This window comes from Lissotriton helveticus, chromosome 6 (genome assembly GCF_964261635.1).
Source record: "Lissotriton helveticus chromosome 6, aLisHel1.1, whole genome shotgun sequence".
In the NCBI taxonomy this organism is placed as follows: Eukaryota; Metazoa; Chordata; class Amphibia; order Caudata; family Salamandridae; genus Lissotriton; species Lissotriton helveticus.
In genome coordinates this window covers 1152767274-1152785472 of record NC_136067.1, presented here as the reverse complement: position 1 = coordinate 1152785472, position 18199 = coordinate 1152767274, and the positions used below count along the sequence as shown (strand labels likewise).

General features: G+C 47.6%; 1 protein-coding gene across 2 annotated transcripts in view; it reads left to right on the top strand.

Moving 5' to 3' along the window:
• Positions 1–18199, top strand: part of LYST (lysosomal trafficking regulator) — a 3192287-nt gene that overhangs the window by 1280060 nt on the left and 1894028 nt on the right. The window lies entirely within an intron of this gene.

Here is an 18199-nt window from a genome sequence, read left to right as displayed (position 1 = left end):
ATATGAGTAGGAATGTGTGATTCAGCCTGTCATGAGAACTTTGATTTTCCATAAATATCTCTTTGAGGGTGTTTCTTTGCACAAAATTCATGGGCACTTTTTTCTGTTCATATCTGGTGACAGTTTTAGTTTTTGTGTATTTTCCTAATCCCTAAGCGACTGACCTGGGACCAATAATGCCACAAGTCAGATCTGTATATGGATGCCCCCAAAACTATCACACATAACTCTTACATGACAGGGACACTTGGATTTGACCTTTTTGGTTATTTATGTCGCTTGAATTGCAACTGGTAGGTTTCGCATTGCATGTGAAATCTATTGTATTTAATACAAATCTTAAAAGGGGGTTACATCTCACCCTTTCTTTTTATATGTTCATGTGCTTGCCACTTACCTTTCCTCCGTTTCTATTGGTTGCCGCATGCTATTTCCTGTTATTTGTGTGTTTTTTCTCTTAAGTGGAGATTGGCCCAAGTACCCCTTTTCATCCACTTTTGTCGACCTATTTATCTGTGAGCAAGCATGTTTGGCAGCTGCATCTGATTTTACTCTCGTCCTCTACCCTTCACCTAATCTCTTTGCTGTTGTTTCCCACACTCCTTTGTATTTGTTTCCCAACCCCCGCTGTTTGTTCTTTCATTTTATGAATTTAAGATAGCTCTAACTCGACCCGAATGTATCAGAGCGCTTTACATAAGTATCAGTTGAATTAAAGTAAATGACAAGCAATTTTCTGTAACCAAACTCATGTAAGTATAAAACTGGGCCGTCTGAGTAGGATGTAACTCTGAAGTAGATGTTACTTTAAATCCAAGCACAACCACGAGTTCCATGGAAACATTCACAGGTACAGAGCGATTAAACGTAATTTGCCCAGAATGACAGAATGTTCATCCTCTCGCTGAGACTCGAACCATGTTCTTGAGCTTCAAGGTCAGTGCTCTTGCCCTTACTTTACATTCTCTACTAAAATTGAAAAGATCAGCATATAAGATGGCTGGCATGCCTTTGGAACGCACAATTAAAATGCATTTCAAAGCAGAGCCAGCCATCTTTTTTTTGTATGAAGCTTGTTTTTTCTACTTGCTTTATTTATGAACAAGCACTCCATCCTCACTCCTACCTTCGTCCCACTTTCGATTGTGTTTTGCCCACCCACAGCACTGTCAGTTGTCTCCTAACCTCCCACCCTTCTCCCATTTTGGTTGTTTCTCTGATACCCCACCCCTGTGTCTGTTGTTTAATGTGGGGCTGTTCCTGCCTCTCTGAAGCATATGAGGGCTAAGGGGCCTATTTTAGGTCACACCATTAATCACCTTTAAATATTAACCCCTTCGCTGCTAGGCCTTTTCCCCCTCCTGTGCTAAGCCTTTTTTGGGCTATTTGGGGTGGTGCGCGCTTAGGCCCCTGTAACATTTTGACCACATAAGGTATCCACACCAATTTTGCATCCTTTTCTTCCAACATCATGGGGATTCTAAAGGTACCCAGGGTTTGTGGATTCCCTTGGAGGGGTCCCAGAAATTAGCCAAAATACAGCAAAATTGTGGGTTTTTTCAGAAAAATGGGGAAAACGGGCTACAAATGAAAGCATCTGGATTTTTCCCTGCAAATGTTATCAAAAAAGGGGTTGTGAGGCTGAAATCACCATTTAGGGAATGACAGTCTTTTGTCAGAAAACCAACATTTTGTACACAGTTTAGGCATTTTTCTGGGACATAGACTATTTTTGCTATTTTTAGTGCTTTCAACCTCCTTCCAGTTAATGGTAAAAATGAGTATGAAAGCAATAATGGATCCTGGAAAGCTATACATTTTAGAAAAGTAGACACAATTCTGAATTCAGAAAGGGGTCATTTGTGTAGATCCATCAAGGTGTCTTTAGTTAAATATTGGAAAAATTGAAAATCAGTTGAAAAAAACAGCCTTTTGTGTCTACGTTTTCACCTGTAACTTCTAGTAATTATGACAGCTCTTTGAAAGCAATATACTGTTACATCCGCTGGACCTTCACGGTTGTGGTGATATATCGGACTTGTAGGTCCACCAAGAACCAGACGAACCCAGAGTCAAAAACTGAGTAGCAATTTGCAAAGGCTTTTTATTATGTACCGGGTATATAGCAATTATTGTGTGAAAATGTATACATGGAAAAATCGGTATGAAAGACACCTATGTATTTCTAAAATGGGTACAAGTTATAGAGTTTAGAAACAGTACATATTTGCAAATTTTCAAAATTGGGAATACTCATACTAGCATGAGAATTATTGGTCATTTTTCAGACATTAAGTCTCCCAATAAATATGGTACCTCACTTGTGGTGGTAGGCATAATGTCCACGACCGGAAGGGCTCAAAACCCAACGTGAACACACCACATTTTCACAATGAAGATTTACCCTTTTTTGCGAAGTGTGTAGCTGTCGTTTTTTAACTCTAGCTCTGCCGGCACTAGACACCAAGGGGAATTCAGGATGGGGTGACTTGACTGCCTGTCGCCAGGTTCTGTTACCCAGAATCCCTTGCAAACCTAAAAAATTGTCAAAAAAGACTCATTTTCCCCACATTTCTGTAGTGGAAAGTGTTGGTATCTGCGTGGATCCACACATTTCTACCCGCCCTGCGTTACCCAAAGTCTTACGAGAGAAACGGTACCTCACTTGTGTGGGTCGGCCTAGTGCCCGCGACAGGAAACGGCGCAAAACACAACGTGGTCACACGTCAATCTCATAGTGAAAAATGACCCTTCTTTGGCAAAGTGCCTAGCTGTAGCTTTTTGTACCCTAGCTCTGCCGGCACCCAGGGAAACCTAGAAAAGTTCTGGAATCTGCGTATATCCACACATTTCCTTCCACCCCGCGTTCCCCAAAGTCTTCTGAGAAAAATGGTACCTCACTTGTGTGGGTCGGACTAGTGCCTGCGACAAGAAACGGCGCAAAGCGCAACGTGGTCACACCTCAATTTCGCAGTGAAAAATGACCATTTTTTTTCCAAAAAGCCTAGCTGTAGTTTTTGAACCCTAGCTCTGCCGGCACCAAGGGAAACCTACCAAACCCACACATTTCTGAAAACTAGACACCCAGGGGCTTCCAATTGTTTAGCTGAAAAAAATACTTTTTTCACACATGTTTGTGTGGGGAAGTGTGGCATCACCAGGCTCACACATATTTCCTACCACACAGCGTCCCCCCAGGTCTCCCGATAAAAATGGTGCCTCACTTGTGTGGGAGGCCCAAGTACCCGCGACAGGCAAGGGCCCAAAACATTTTTTGATAGGCAATGTTGATGTTGCCTCTAAACGTTTTGTGCCCTTGGATGTCGCGGTTACTTGGGCCTCACACACAAGTGAGGCACCCTTTTTATCGGGAGACCTGGGGGAACGCTGGGTGGTAGGAAATTTGTGTGAGCCCGGTGATGCCACACTTTCCCACACAAAAATGTGTGAAAAAAGTGACTTTTTTCAGCTAAAATTGAGGTTTGCAAGGGATTCTGGGTAAGGGAACGTTGGGGGATCCACGCAAGCCATACCTCCTTGGAAGCCCCCGGGTGTCTAGTTTTCAGAAATGTGTGGGCTTGGTAGGTTTACCTAGATGGCCGCCGAGCACGGGGCCAAAAACCCAGGTGGACCCCTCTTGCAAAAGCAGGTGGTTTTGAGATCGACAATTTTGATGTCGCCTCACTACGTTTGGGGCCCTTGCCTGTCGTGGGTGTTTGCGCCTCCCACACAAGAGAGGCACCATTTTTATCGGGAGACCTGGGGGAACGCTGGGTGGTAGGAAATTTATGTGAGCCCGGTGATGCCACACTTTCCCACACAAAAATGTGTGAAAAAACTGGGGGGTTTTTTCAGCTAAAATTGAGGTTTGCATGGGATTCTGGGTAAGGAAACGTTGGGGGATCCATGCCAGCCATACCTCCTTGGAAGCCCCCGGGTGTCTAGTTTTCAGAAGTGTGTGGGTTTGGTAGGTTTCCCTTGATGGCCGCCGAGCACGGGACCAAAAACCCAGGTGACCTCCCTTGCAAAACCAAATTGTTTTGACATAATTATGTGTTAATTTCTGCAGCGTGAGATTTTTGGCACAATATTGCATGGAAAATGTGACAAGACATTTTTAAGTTTGCAGGACATTGTGGATAAAATAAATTGTTGGAATTCACAAGCGAGACATCACCATGTACTCCCATGGGTTAACAATAATATCTACATTTGGTAGGTTATTCTTAGATGGATGGTACACCTTGATAGAGAGACTCAAAAGACAAAGATTCCAGCACAGCTATCTATTCCTCAAACACACACACATACTGGTTGGATTTGGCAGGAGGGCGAGTGATGGTTCAGTACTTAAAATGTTATTAACAAGAGATTTCACAAAAATGAAATGCACTGTCAATAATTAAATGCACAAAAACCGAACCAGTGACTCGCATGCTCGTGGGCTGTAAAGACACAACAAGGCACCAACCGTTTTACAGGCGATTCACGCACCTTTCATACCTGATACACACAAGACCATTCACAAAACCAACACATTACAACATTATCAAAAAGGGACAAGGTACACCCTGCTTCAGAAAGACAAAAAAGACAAATATTGCTGCACAGCCATCTAATCCTCAAGCACACACATACTGGTTGGATTTGGCACGAGATTGAGTGATGATTCAGTATATACAATTGTAATAGCAAGTCATTTCACAAAAATGAAATGCACTGTTAATAATTGAAAGGACAAGAAACTTAACCATTGACTCGCAGCTCGTGAGCTGTAAAGCCACAACAAGGCACCAACCTCTTTACAGGCCATTCATACACCTTTAATAAGTGTGACACATACAAAAAAATAGAGAGTCAGGGTATAGACGATCACTCTTTTACCCCTTGGATCAATAATCATATAACAACAAAAGAGTGATGTACTGAAAAATATCAATAAATTCCTACCATTTCACAAAGGAGATTAAACGAGGAACACAGAACAACAACCACATAACCGAGTGAGAAAGAAACAAAATCTTTTAAAAGAACCCTCACTCCCCAACTTGGTTGGTGACATGCTTCATCATCGGGTTCCCACTGGAGGGACCGAATGTCCCCCCGGTGTGCTACTACGCCTGTTTACAGCGAAGCTGGTTCTTTTGTGTGTGAAAACAGTGAAAAACCAATTAAGTGTTGAACGTGTGTGAAATTTAAAAAATGCCTTGCTGTGACTTCTAATCACTTTATTAAGAGTCCAACCGGCATTGGTTAAAAACAGGTGAGATGGGACTTAGCTGAGTTTTATGATTGAAAACCCCGGTCCTCTAAAAAGATGGTCAACATGTTTCTGCTATTGAGCTAGGTTCGCTCAGCATTCGTCAGGACCTTGATGTTGATCCTCCGGTGGTATGCGCGCGCTAAGGCGCACCCAGCCGTGAGGATATTAGTGTGAAAATATAAAATATTGATTTACTCAAGGGTTTACCCGTGGGGGCACAACCAGTAATTGTTTGGGGCCCGCTATTGAATTCGCAATAGCTTCTCATATCATGGGCTTACACGGCAGGGGTTAACTTCACGCCGTGCAACTTTCTAGCCGGCGACTCCCCGCAAACTACCTACTCGGCAGCACTTCCGTGGCGCGAATGTGATGAACATTCACACCGCCAGCCGCGGGCCCATCACATTACAACACTCACACCAGCAGACAGCACCATTCAAGGGCCCATTTCTTTCACACGCCCACATTCCTGACACAGCAACTACACAAACTGATGGATTGCGTAGAGTGGCGCTCAGCTAGCAATGTGTGTAGTGACCAGCAGCAAGTCACTACTCACACACCGCCAGCCGAGCGCCAGTCCACGCACACCACCATCCAAGCACTAGTCCACGCACACCGCCAGCCAAGTGCCAATCCACGCACACCGCCAGCCAAGCGTCAGTCCACTCGCACCGCCAGCCAAGCGCCAGTCCACGCACACCGCCAGCCAAGCGCCAAACCACACACACCGCCAGCCAAGCGCCAGTCAACGCACGCCGCCAGCCAAGCGCCAGTCAACGCATACTGCCAGCCAAGCGCCAGTCCACGCACACCGCCAGCCAAGCGCCAGTCCACGCACCCCGCCAGCCAAGCGCCAGTCCACGCACCCCGCCAGCCAAGCGCCAGTCCATGCACACCGCCAGCCAAGCGCCAGTCCATGCACACCGCCAGCCAAGCGCCAGTCCATGCACACCGCCATCCAAGCGCCAAACTACGCACACCGCCAGCCAAGCGCCAATCCACACACACTGCCAGCCAAGCGCCATACCACACACACTGCCAGCCAAGCGCCATACCCCACACACCGCCAGCCAAGCGCCAGCCCACACTCACCGCCAGCCAAGCGCCAAACCACGCACACCGCCAGCCAAGCGCCAATCCACGCACAGCGCCAGCCAAGCGCAAGTCCACGCACACCGCCAGCCAAGCACCAGGCTCCACACACCCCCATCACATTTAGGATTTTTTAAACAAAAAAACACAAACAAATTGCAAATAGATACAAATCTACTAACATAAAATCTGAAACTAAATACATTGCACTAATGCCAACCTTGAAACAGAATACAAATTTTTAAACAATACAGACCAGGCAGTTCACTTTACCACTCATGGATACTCCCAAAAATTATTTTGCGTGTGGTTCGCTCTATAAGAAGCAGGCACACACAGCCCAGGGTTAGAAGGACACCCGGGGGAGAAAAGACGAGTCTCCTTCCGCAAACCTCTTCGCCAACAGACTCTACATCTCCTAGTGGGAAAGTCTTTTGTAGATGTGGGAGGAATGTGATCAGGAAAGTTGCGATCTTTAAATCGAGCCACATCCATCACCACTCCAAATCTAGGAACACTTACCTGTTCCACAACAAGGCTAGCTATCACAGAGTGCTGAAACTGAAGAAATGTCAACTTTGACGCAGGAGAACACTCCTTGAACACAATAAAAGCATTGAAAGTTGTTACATTGAAAAAATGGATGGCCAACTTCTTATACCAAACATAAGCCTTCCGAATAGCAGTGTAAGGTTCCAACCTCTGATCTACTCTGTCAACACCACCCATGTGCTGATTGTAGTCTAGAATGCACACAGCTTTGTGCACTTCAGCAACCTGACCCCAAACAGGCACAGGTGAAGTACTCTCATCATGGATGGTAGTCAGCATGTACACTTCCCTCCTGTCCACAAATTTCACAGCTAGTAGTTCATCACTACGCAAAGAACTGCACTGACCCCTCTGAAGTTTTTTACAAACAAGCTCTTTCGGATAACCTTTGCGGTTAGAGCGCATTGTGCCACATGCAAAAGTGTCCACTTTAAACAATTCCCTAAATAATTGCCCAGCAGTGTAGAAGTTATCAAGGTACAAATTGTGGAGTCTGTTAAACAGTCTTCTAGCAAGATCCCACGCAATTTTCTCTGAAACTCCAAAAGTGTACGGACAACCAGGGGGGTCAATAGTGGAATCTCTACCAGTGTACACACGAAAATTAAAAACATATCCTGTCCTACTCTCAGACAACATATACAGCTTAATTCCATATCATGCCCTCTTGCTAGGGATGTATTGCCTAAAAACAAAACAACCCTTAAACAAAACCAAAGACTCATCAATAGATATTTCTTTCCCTGGAATGTATATCTCTAAAAATCGATCTACAAAGTGGTCAAGAACAGGCCAAATCTTAAAAAGACGGCCACTGTCAGGGTGACTACGTGGCAACTCCAAAGAATTATCAAGAAAATGCAGCATGCGTAGCAAAAGTAAATAATGATCACGAGCCATAACTGCAGGAAAATAGCTGTTGCCATCAAGGTGCTGGAAGACCAATTTGAAGCCAGGTTCGGCTTCCTTAGCAAACCCATCAATAAAGTCAAACCCAAAAACTTCTTAGTCTCTTCCAAATTTGTGGGAGTCCACCGGGTAGCTCTATAGTGGGGCCTTAGTTTTTCACTGTTGTCCCTCAAAAACTGTTCAGGATACAAATTAGTCTGCTCAACAATCTCACCCAAAAATACATCATCCATAAATAACTGAAAATACTGTATAGGCAAAACATTTTCACAATCCACTCTACACCCTGCATCACCGCTAAAGGAAGGCAACACCGGCTGCACCATGTTTGGGTCAACCCAGAGTCCAGCACTTCCAGTAGGAAGCTTAGCAGCCTCAGGCTGCAACCCAGATGCCTCTTGCACCATCGGCACAGCAGTATCCTCCTCTAAAACAGGCACTTCATATGAACTGAGAGAACCTTCATCATCCGATGATTTCATGTGGAGAGAAAACTCATTGCCAGAATCTTCCCCTCCCTCCTCTCCCTCAGACGCACTGTCAGTCTCATAATCCGGCTCAGAGGAAGATTCAAGAAGCATACCAACCACCTGCTGAGCAGTCATTCTACGACTAGCCATAATGATTACTAATAAAGGTAACTTGTCAAACAAGTCAACAACAACAAATACTTTGTAAAATAAGTAATAAACAAAATGCACCTTTATCAAAAATACCTATACACTCCAAAACGATACCACTCACTTGCCAGAAGAAGCTAAACTCACCACCACATACTCTGCACAGACACAGTATGGATCAACAATATCCCACTAAAAAAGAAAGAGAAAATAAAAGTAAACATAAGACAATGCAAAACACATCACAAAGATTTTCCTGCTCAAAACACTAACTAAATATGCTGCCACTATGACACCACTTACAAAAAAATGCACCCTAACCCTACAATATTACTCATTTGGAGTACATACAACAAAAATGTTTTTCTTACCAAAAAAATGCAACTACTCAAAACTGCAGAACACCCACTGTTGAAACCGCAAACAGGAATGAAAAGCTTTACACTAGATTTAAAAGGAGAAAAAATAATTACAATCACATATGAAAATAATGCACCAGTCCACCTGCCAAGCTAAGGGGTATGTGGGCCTAACAGTATAAATTAAATATTCACCCCCGTAAAAGGGGAGCAACCCTTGCCCTTGAGGCCACCCCCCAAAACAAACATTTAAAAAACTCTGGTGTCTAATGGGCAGATGGGCCTAAACACATACTGCTACTCTGCCACCCAAAGAGGGCAGAAATGGCCACAATCCTCCTCCCATAAAGGGGAGCGACCCATGTCCAAGGGGCGGCTCCCTAACATAAAAATAAACCCTGGTGGCCTAGTGGCCCTACAAAAAAACCAGAAACGAGCTGCCCCTCAAGGTGATACCAAAGGGGATGATGAACGGAGCGCTTGAGCAAATCTAACACTCACCCCCTGTCAACTGATCTTGGTTTAATCCATCATCATTGTTTAGCTCACTCCACCACCCCAGTTCAGACTTGGCCATAGGCAAATCAGTCTTACCCTCTGCGCTTTCATTGCCCTAAGTTGGCAGGATATGCCCAGACGTGGGTCCCTTGCTCACTTTGCCACTGGACTCAAGCTAGCCTGGCTGATGGTGACAGATTAGGCAGAAACCGGTCCCACAATGGTTGTTTCCAGGGCAGGGAAGATATGGCTTGGCAGTTCGGGCTGGACTGTTCCCAGGAGGCACAGGGTCAGCCTAATTTGCATATGGCCATGTCTGAACTACAGTGGTGGAGTGAGCTAAAGCATGAATATGGATGAAAAATTCAATCTGCGCCACCCGCGCCCCCCCCCCCTCCCCAGGGGACAGACAAAGCCAAAAGGGGAGCGAGCCTTGCCCAAGGGGCCGCTCCCCCAACCAAAACCTAACATCATGGGCAAACAAAGCAAAAATGATGCTCCCAAACGGGGAGCAACCCTTGCCTAAGGGGTTGCTCCCCAAAACAAAAGCAAAAACATTGTGGCCTTGCTGCTAAAATGGTCCCCAGGGGGAGTGACCCTTTCCCAAGGGGCCACTCCTGAGCACATTGGTAAATTAGGGCCAATGAAAAAAAAAAAAAAAAATCTGCCCCCCCACCCCCAGGAAGCAGACAAAGCCTTTTGAACCCCACAAGGGGAGCGACCCTTGCGAAAGGGGTCTCTGCCCAAAACAAAAAAACATCATGGGCTGGCTAAAATGAAGGCAAGAAGACCTACTTTGGATTTTATGTGCTGAAATCACTTTGTCTGTGAAACTCAGTCATGTGTTAGCCGCTCAGAATATCTAAACTAATAATTATGCTGTAAAAGTCATAAAGCAGTGACACTGGACCTGGTGAGGCTCTGTTTCAGCCTAGAAATAGCGATAATCGATTAACTGGGTAAAACTTGACTAAGAGGTTGCTCCCCAAAACAAAAAAAAACATTGTGGGCTTGCTAAAATGGCCCCCAATGGGAGTGACCCTTGCCCAATTGCTCTCCAGTTTCAGAATCTCCTGATTTCTAGAGTTGCAGAAGAAGAACTCTTGTGTTCTATTTTTATCATGCATTCAGGTATCAAAGTTATGCTGGAATTTCAACTGATTTCTTACATTACTGCAGTTTTCTCACCCTTAACCTTTTTACTTTAAGCCATGTTGAATAGTAGCTGAACTGCTATGCAACATGCAAAAAATAATAATTGACAAAGCCAATATATTTTGCATAGGCGAAACCTATTGGCTTTGCCAATGCTTGTTTTTAATAGGTACTTCTAATGAACACTTTTTTTTCAGATTTCTAATGTTGCAAAGTCCTCCTGTGCTGAGGGCACCCCCATTTTTTCCTTTGTTTTGTTGATTGGTACTGGTGGTAACTGACTGGCTGTATCCTGGGCTCTGCTAGGCAGGTCCAGCACCAGTGCTATGGTGAAACACAATACAAATACAGTGAAAACACCTAGACATATCAGGGTACCCATATGTATGGCATGACCTACCCTATAAGTCCCTGGTACATAATAGGACAGGGGGATTAAAACAACCTTTTTGTTCCTAGAGTATAATAGGACATGGCAATTTGGGGACCAGCAGCCCTTTCTGCACTTGCATGGGTGCATCTTCAGCGCGGGGACACGCTTCTTAGTGTAACCATGCGCTTTATAAATTTCCCTTATTATTATTATTATTATTATTGCTGAGAGCCTGAGGTCATTTTAAAAGCAGCCCTCTGTTGCAGGACAGCTTTTAAATGTAAATTGTGCCCAAATTCGACTTTGGTGTTAGGGTGTAGGAGGCTGGCTTAGTATATGGTGCACACTTATTTAAGTGATGCACCTTGTACTAATCCAGACAACCCTTATGGTGATTTTAGTGGTCTTTGGTCATCTTTGAAATCTCTCAAAGTGGTAGCTATGGAAAGCAGCATTCAGGCTTATCTTGAAGGAGTGTAAAGCAGCTTGTTTTGCCATTTCATTTGAATACCTTTACAGATCTGAAAGAAACATGTTAGTTCTAGATTCCTTACCTTAGAATTACTCCTAGGTGTCTGACTGGATCCGTAAAGTTTTTTCATCTGTGGTACCTCTGCACGTCGGAAGGTGGCATCGGTCGGCTCCGCATCTGTTGTTGGCATCGTGGGAGAGGCGGAGATCAGAATACTCTTGTCTCCGGCTGAGTCTGGGCTCCACATTAACCTCCTGGAGCTCCGGGCGATTAGTCTTGCACTGAAAGCATTCCTTCCCTCTGTCCGGGCAGGAGTAGTGCAGGTGGTTGCCGGGATGACGTCGCAGTAGCTACTTAGACGCTGCCCTTGCGGCTGACGTCAGTTCTTTCTTTTTCTATGCCAGCCAGCGCAGATCCGGAAAGAGCGGTACCTCCAGTCACTTTTTGACTGACTTTTTCTCGACTTTTTTTTCGAGTCTTAGACTCCTAAGGTTCACAAGGGATGCCTGGCTTCCAGCCATTCGGTTACTGTCATTGGATGATGTCGGTGACAGAGTAGTGCAGGTGTTCACGGACAACACCACCGCCATGTGGTACTGCAACAAACAGGGCGGGTGGGGTTATGGACCTTATGTCAAAAGGCCCCTGCCTCTGGACATGGCTGGAACATCAGGACATATCACTGGTGGTTCAACACCTGGCAGGTTCTCTGAACGCCAGGGAGGACATTTCACAACTGTCCCCTGAGGCTCTTGACTCAAAACAGCGTTCCTGGTGGCCATCACATCTTCCCGACGAGTGTGTGAGCTCCAGGCGCTTTCTTCTAAGCCTCCTTTTCTCTCTATACATCCAGACAAATTTGTCCTTCGTACTCATCCATCCTTCCTGCCCAAGGTTGTCACTGCCTTCCACTTCGGGCAGACTATCACTTTACCCACCTGTTTTCCGCCTCCGCATCCTTCGAAAGAGGAGGAGCGGCTCCACCGTCTGGACCCAAAACGTGTGCTTTCTTTCTGTCTAGATCGCACAAAACAGTTCTGGGTGGATGACCAACTCTTTGTTGGCTAGGTGGGTGCCAAGAAAGGTCAGGCCGTACACAAACGAACCATTTCGCTTGTGTACGGCCTGACCTTTCTTGGCACCCATTTCGGGTCGTTTTGTGTATAAAAGCATGCTATTCTCTGGCTAAAAAAGAGCCTCCAGTGGGGCCACACGCCCATTCCACCAGGGTGACGGCAGCCACCACTGCCTTGGGATGAGGAGTTCCTCTGAATGACATCTGTCAGGCAGCTATGTGGGCATTGCTGCCCACGTTTGCTAAACACTACTGCCTGGACAGTCAAGTCCAGAGAGATGGGTTCTTTGGCCGTTCTGTTCTCCAGGACTTTCTGGTGTGATCTTGGTTCACAGACCCACCAATGGGGTTGATATTGCTGGGGTATCTATTCTAAGGTAAGGAATCTATAACTAACGTGTTTCTTACAGATGAACAGGTTACTTACCTTCGGTAACAATATATATGTAAGAAACATTAGTTAGTTATAGATTCCTTACCACCCCACCCATCCTCTCCGTTCTGCGAACTGATTTCTAGGGTTAAGGACATTCTTTCAGGGCCCTAGTTTTGTGCACCAGTGGTCAGTGTCTTGCATGGCTCTGTGTTTCTGGCGTGGAAAGTCGTGTACAGAACTGACTTCAGCGGGCGAGGGCGGCTTCTAAGTAGCTACCGTGATGTCATCCCGGAGAACACAACGGCGGACGCGGAGCCGACCAACGCTACCTTCCGACGCGCAGAAGTACTGCTGACAAAAAAACTTTCTGGATCCAGTCTGATGCCTGGTGGTAATTCTAAGGTAAGGAATCTATAGCTAACTTATGTTTCTCACAGATATATCGTTACCGAAGGTAAGTAACTTGTTCTACGTGATTAGAATATCGATAAAATGCAATGCTAAAAATCTATATGTATGAGCAGCTTTACATAAACCTTCACAGACAAAAATGTACAGTTAACAATAAATAGAGAATCTGAAAGACACGTTAGTGATAGATTCCTTACCTTGGAATATCCCCAGGCGTCAGACTGGATCCGGAAACTTTTGCGTAGCAATACCCCTGCGCGTCGGTAGGCATCGTCCGCGGCTCCGCGTCCGTCGTCGTTAGTGCCGGAATGACGTCGCTGGAGTACTTAGACGCCGCCCTCGCGCGCTGACGTCAGTTCTTCTTTTTTTCGCGCCAGCTAGCGCTGATCCGGAGAAGCTCTACCCCTTAGTCACTTTTTGACTAAACTTTTCTGATCTTTTGATCTGTTTTTCTCAAGTCGCTCGACTCCTACGGTGCCGGTAGGGATGCCCGGATTCAAACCCTGCTCCAAGTGCAGCCGACTGATGTCGGTTGCCGACCCCCGTCGCTGGTGTCTTTAGTGTCTAGGCCTCGACCACGAAGACCGAACCTGCTCCGACTGCCGGGCCCTGATATCTAAGGCTAGGCGGGAGCGGTCCCGCAAGCGGCTTGAGCTCCGGCAGTCGGCCCCACGCCGTTCGAGGTCCCGTCCCACAGGAGGTCGAGGGACCGGTCGCGGGGTCGGAGCCCTCCTAGCTCCGAGAGTCGGCATCGGTCTTCAGGATCCAGGTCCTCAGGTAAGAGGCATGAGAGGTCGGAAAGGCGTCATCGTTCTTCCTACCCACCCCGACGCTCGCGCGACGCGGCCGGTGGTTTAGGTGACACCACCCACGCGGCTCCGATAGAGTCGCGGGCATTGCAACCTGCCCCATACCTTCCGGTCCCTGGGCATGATGTGACGCCAGAGGAGATCGAGCAGTACCTCATGGCCATGAGGTCTCTCCCTCCTCCGCCGGGCTCAGTGACACCTTCGGGCCCAGCGGTCCCGGCTGGAGGGCCTAGCGCGTCGGGTGCTTCGGCCCCGGTCGACCTCACGACCTCATCGGTGCCGGCCCCTAGGGTGTCGCCCCCGGTGACGCCGTCCCCGATCCTGCCCTTGATTCGGTTCCGGCGCCGGAGCGGTGCCGCTGGGCGCCGCTCTCGAAGTCGTATGGAGACTTTTACTTCCACGAACCTGCCCTATCCGTTGAACCTGAATTTCAGGTGATGGGTGACGAGGGAAATTGGGAGGGGTCCGTGGAAAGAAGAAAAAGAAGTGCCAGTCTCAAAAGGACTGGACATATGAGCTTGGGGATGCCAGTGGACTGGACACTTCGCCAGACACTTGTTTTGTCTCCCCTCCAACCGTGGCTACGGAGGAGGGGGCTGCCTACAGTGTAGTGTTGACGCGGGCAGCCAGGACATTGGGCCTGGAGCTCCCCGTCGCGGCCGTGAGGATTAACCTCCTCACTGAGGTCCTTAAACTGCAGGCAAGCTCGGCTGAGCCTCTGCTGCCGTTTAATGATGCCTTGTGTGACGTTCTTTTGGGCACTTGGTCCAAGCCCGCTACAGGTCAGCCTGTAAATAGGAACGTGGCCAGACGCTACCGCCCGGCTCCGGGCGACCCTTGCTTCTTCTCCACCCACCCCACCCCCGAGAGCCTGGTCATCCCGATCGGGAATCCAAGAGGTACGAACAGTTCGGGAAGAAGGTGTTCTCGTCCCTGAGTTTGGGACTGCGGTCAGTCAATACCGCATGCCTCTTGGGCCGCTACACCCACACTCTGTGGGACACGGTCGCGGACGTGCTGCCACAATGTCCGGAGGAGGCCCGGACTAAACTCGCCCAATCCCTTACGGAGGGTCGAGATGCAGCGCGCGATTCCATCCGGTGTGGGCTGGATACCACGGACTCACTGGGCAGAGCGATGGCAACGACGGTGGCGGTTCGACGCCACGCCTGGTTGAGGACCGCCAATTTTTCGGCTGATGTTCAGGCCACCCTTCTGGACATCCCGTTTGATGGCCGTCGCCTCTTTGGCGACAAGGCAGCCCATGCGCTTGAGCGTTTTAAGGACTCCAGGGCTACCGCCAAGTCCTTGGGCCTCTCGGCCCCACGCCAGCAAACGGCTGCCTTTCGCTCCTTTCGTGGACAAGGAAGGGGCGCTCCCACACGTGCTGCCAGCCACGCACCGCAGGCTAATACACAGCGCGGTGGCGGCCGTGGAAACCGCCGTGGCGGCGGTCGGGGACAGCGGCGAGGCCAGTCCACACCTTCTCATAACAGAAGGAGTACCTAGGGGTCAGAGCATAGCTGTCACTCAACTATGAGCCCATACACCAACACCCAACATGTGCCAGTATTGTAGGAACGAACAATGCAGTGTAGCTAGGCGAAGAAAAGCCCAAGAGCAGAGGGAATTAGTCCCATCAGAGGCCACACTGTATGTCTGGTTTTAGACTTGGGAGACTGAGGGATAATAATAAACTATCGAGATCTACTCAGCCTATCCAATTTTATATTTCACTCATTTTCACACTGCTTTTCAGTAGGCACACCTATTTCTTTATAAACACTCTCCCTCTATGATCACATTCTGTGCACATTTCCATACGGTCATAAGAATATCATGAGACCGTTTTGTCTGCTCCCTGAGCAAAGGGATACTCAAATGATGCAAGAGAGGGCGGTACAGTGTGGCCTCTGATGGGACTAATTCCCTCTGCTCTTGGGCTTTTCTTCACCTAGCTACACTGCATTGTTCGTTCCTACTATACTGGCACATGTTGGGTGTTGGTGTATGGGCTCATAGTTGAGTGACAGCTATGCTCTGACCCCTAGGTACTCCTTCTGTTATGAGTCATGTTGTTTGGGGCATGTACCTAGTGAGGGTCGTTAAACTCGCCCTTGGACCCTCCGATCAATTGGCTTGTTGTATACAGTCCACACCTTCCCCTGCAGCATCCGCCTCAAAACCCTCCTAGTCCGTGCTTTCAGGCCCATGTGACGCCAGTGGGGGGCAGTGTTCGCCATCACCACTTCCACTGGCGCACTGTCATGTCGGACATGTGGGTGCTGCAAATCGTCCGAAGGGGCTACTCCCTCCCCTTCGAGGCGACCCCTCCAGCCATGCCACCGCAATACCACCGCGTGTCGGGATTTCACTTGCAACTTCTGCAAGAGGAAGTTACGGCCCTCTTGGCCAAGGGGGCCATCGAGCGCGTTCCTGGGCCAGAAGTAGGGTGTGGTTGTTACTCCCACTACTTTCTGCTACCCAAGAAGGGCAAAGGGGGCCTACGCCCTATCTTGGACCTACGGAACGTCAACGGCTTCCTCCGGAAGGAGAAGTTCAAGATGCTGACTTTGGCTCAGGTCCTAGCTGCCTTAGACCCAGGAGACTGGATGGTAGCGTTGGACTTGCAGGACGCCTATTTTCACATCCCCGTCCTGCCGGCCCACCGGCGTTACCTGCGGTTCACGGTAGGCCACGAGCACTTTCAGTTTACCATGCTCCCCTTCGGCCTTACCAGCGCCCCACGGGTGTTCACGAAAGTGATGGCGGTGGTCACAGCTCATCTGCGCAGGTTAGGGGTTTCAGTCTTCCCCTACCTCGACGACTGGTTGTTGAAGGCGGGCTCGCCCCAGACAGTCGTCAGCCACCTCCAGACTACAGCCGACCTCCTGCACCTGCTGGGGTTCTCCATCAATGTGCCGAAGTCACACCTGTGTCCCTCTCAGAAGCTCCTCTTCATCGACTAGACTAGGCGCAGTTTCGGGTTTATCTGTGGACTGAGGATCTACATTATTTGTGCATATTTAGAACTCCTAAAATCTCCCATAGGTGTCTCTGTTTCAGGGGGGGGTTCGGGGTCATGTAGCTATAAGCAGGGTCCTTATAAAACATGTTTTTATTAGACCCTGATGTTGGAGAAATGGGACTTTTAATTTTCCCCATTGTAGATTCCCAGCCACATAGGTTAACATTGCAATAGTTTATGAACTCATAACTAGCACTAGGAATTCACGAAAAACACCATGCACGGACTTAGGAGAATTGTTTTGATAAGTCCAACAATATGCTATTATTGAATTTATCTTAAAGAATTTGCAGATGTCGGGGGAAGGAAGCTATGGAAATTAGTCATAATGAAGGTTGGTTTAACTAGCAATTGCTCCTCTGCTGAGAATTCATCCATATTGAATTATGGAGAAATGGTGCTTTCTAGGAGACCATTATGCCACACTTTGGAGGGAATGGTCATGCTTCGTGTGAGAAGTTGGCCTGATATGTGATGTCTACTATTCTAGTGGGCCCCCTGTATCAGTCCAAACAACCCTTATGGTGATGGTTGTAAAGTCAACCTTATAGACCAGCTATCCTAGTGGTAGCATGGACAAAGCAGTCTTAGGCTAACACTTCAGAGAGCATGTGAAGCCAATTGTTTTACCAATAATAAGCCCTTGAATACCAGATGAAAGGACACCTCACAAGGTATATATAAAATATATATGAATTTATTTCTAACACAACCCCTCTGCACTTTTTATGAGGTCAGAGTTCGAGATACAGCACAAGTAACTTAATAAGCATACGTTAAGTTGCACAAATACAATTCTACCCTAGGAGCCTCGTAAACCATATACTAAAGAAGTGGTATAAGAACCACTTCAGGACAGGTGAACAGGCCTAGGGCCTTGGAAATCGGTGGGGCTACACAGAGTAACCGAAGGTTAGGAAGCAGGAGTCCCACAGGATGCGTGTGCAGTGTCTAAACACACACACGGGTTCTCATGGACTTACTTTATTTATTTATTTATTTATTTTCACATTTATAAAGCGCACTGTTACCAAACGGTGTCCTGGCGCTGAATGACCACTGGTGTGCATGACAGAAAGAATAATGTGTGAATAGCCATGTCTTCAGGGCCCTCCTAAAGGGCAGCAGGTCTGAAGTTTGCCTAAGGGCCAATTGCAGAGCGTTCCAGGCCTTAGCTGCTCTAAGGGACGAACTCCTTCCC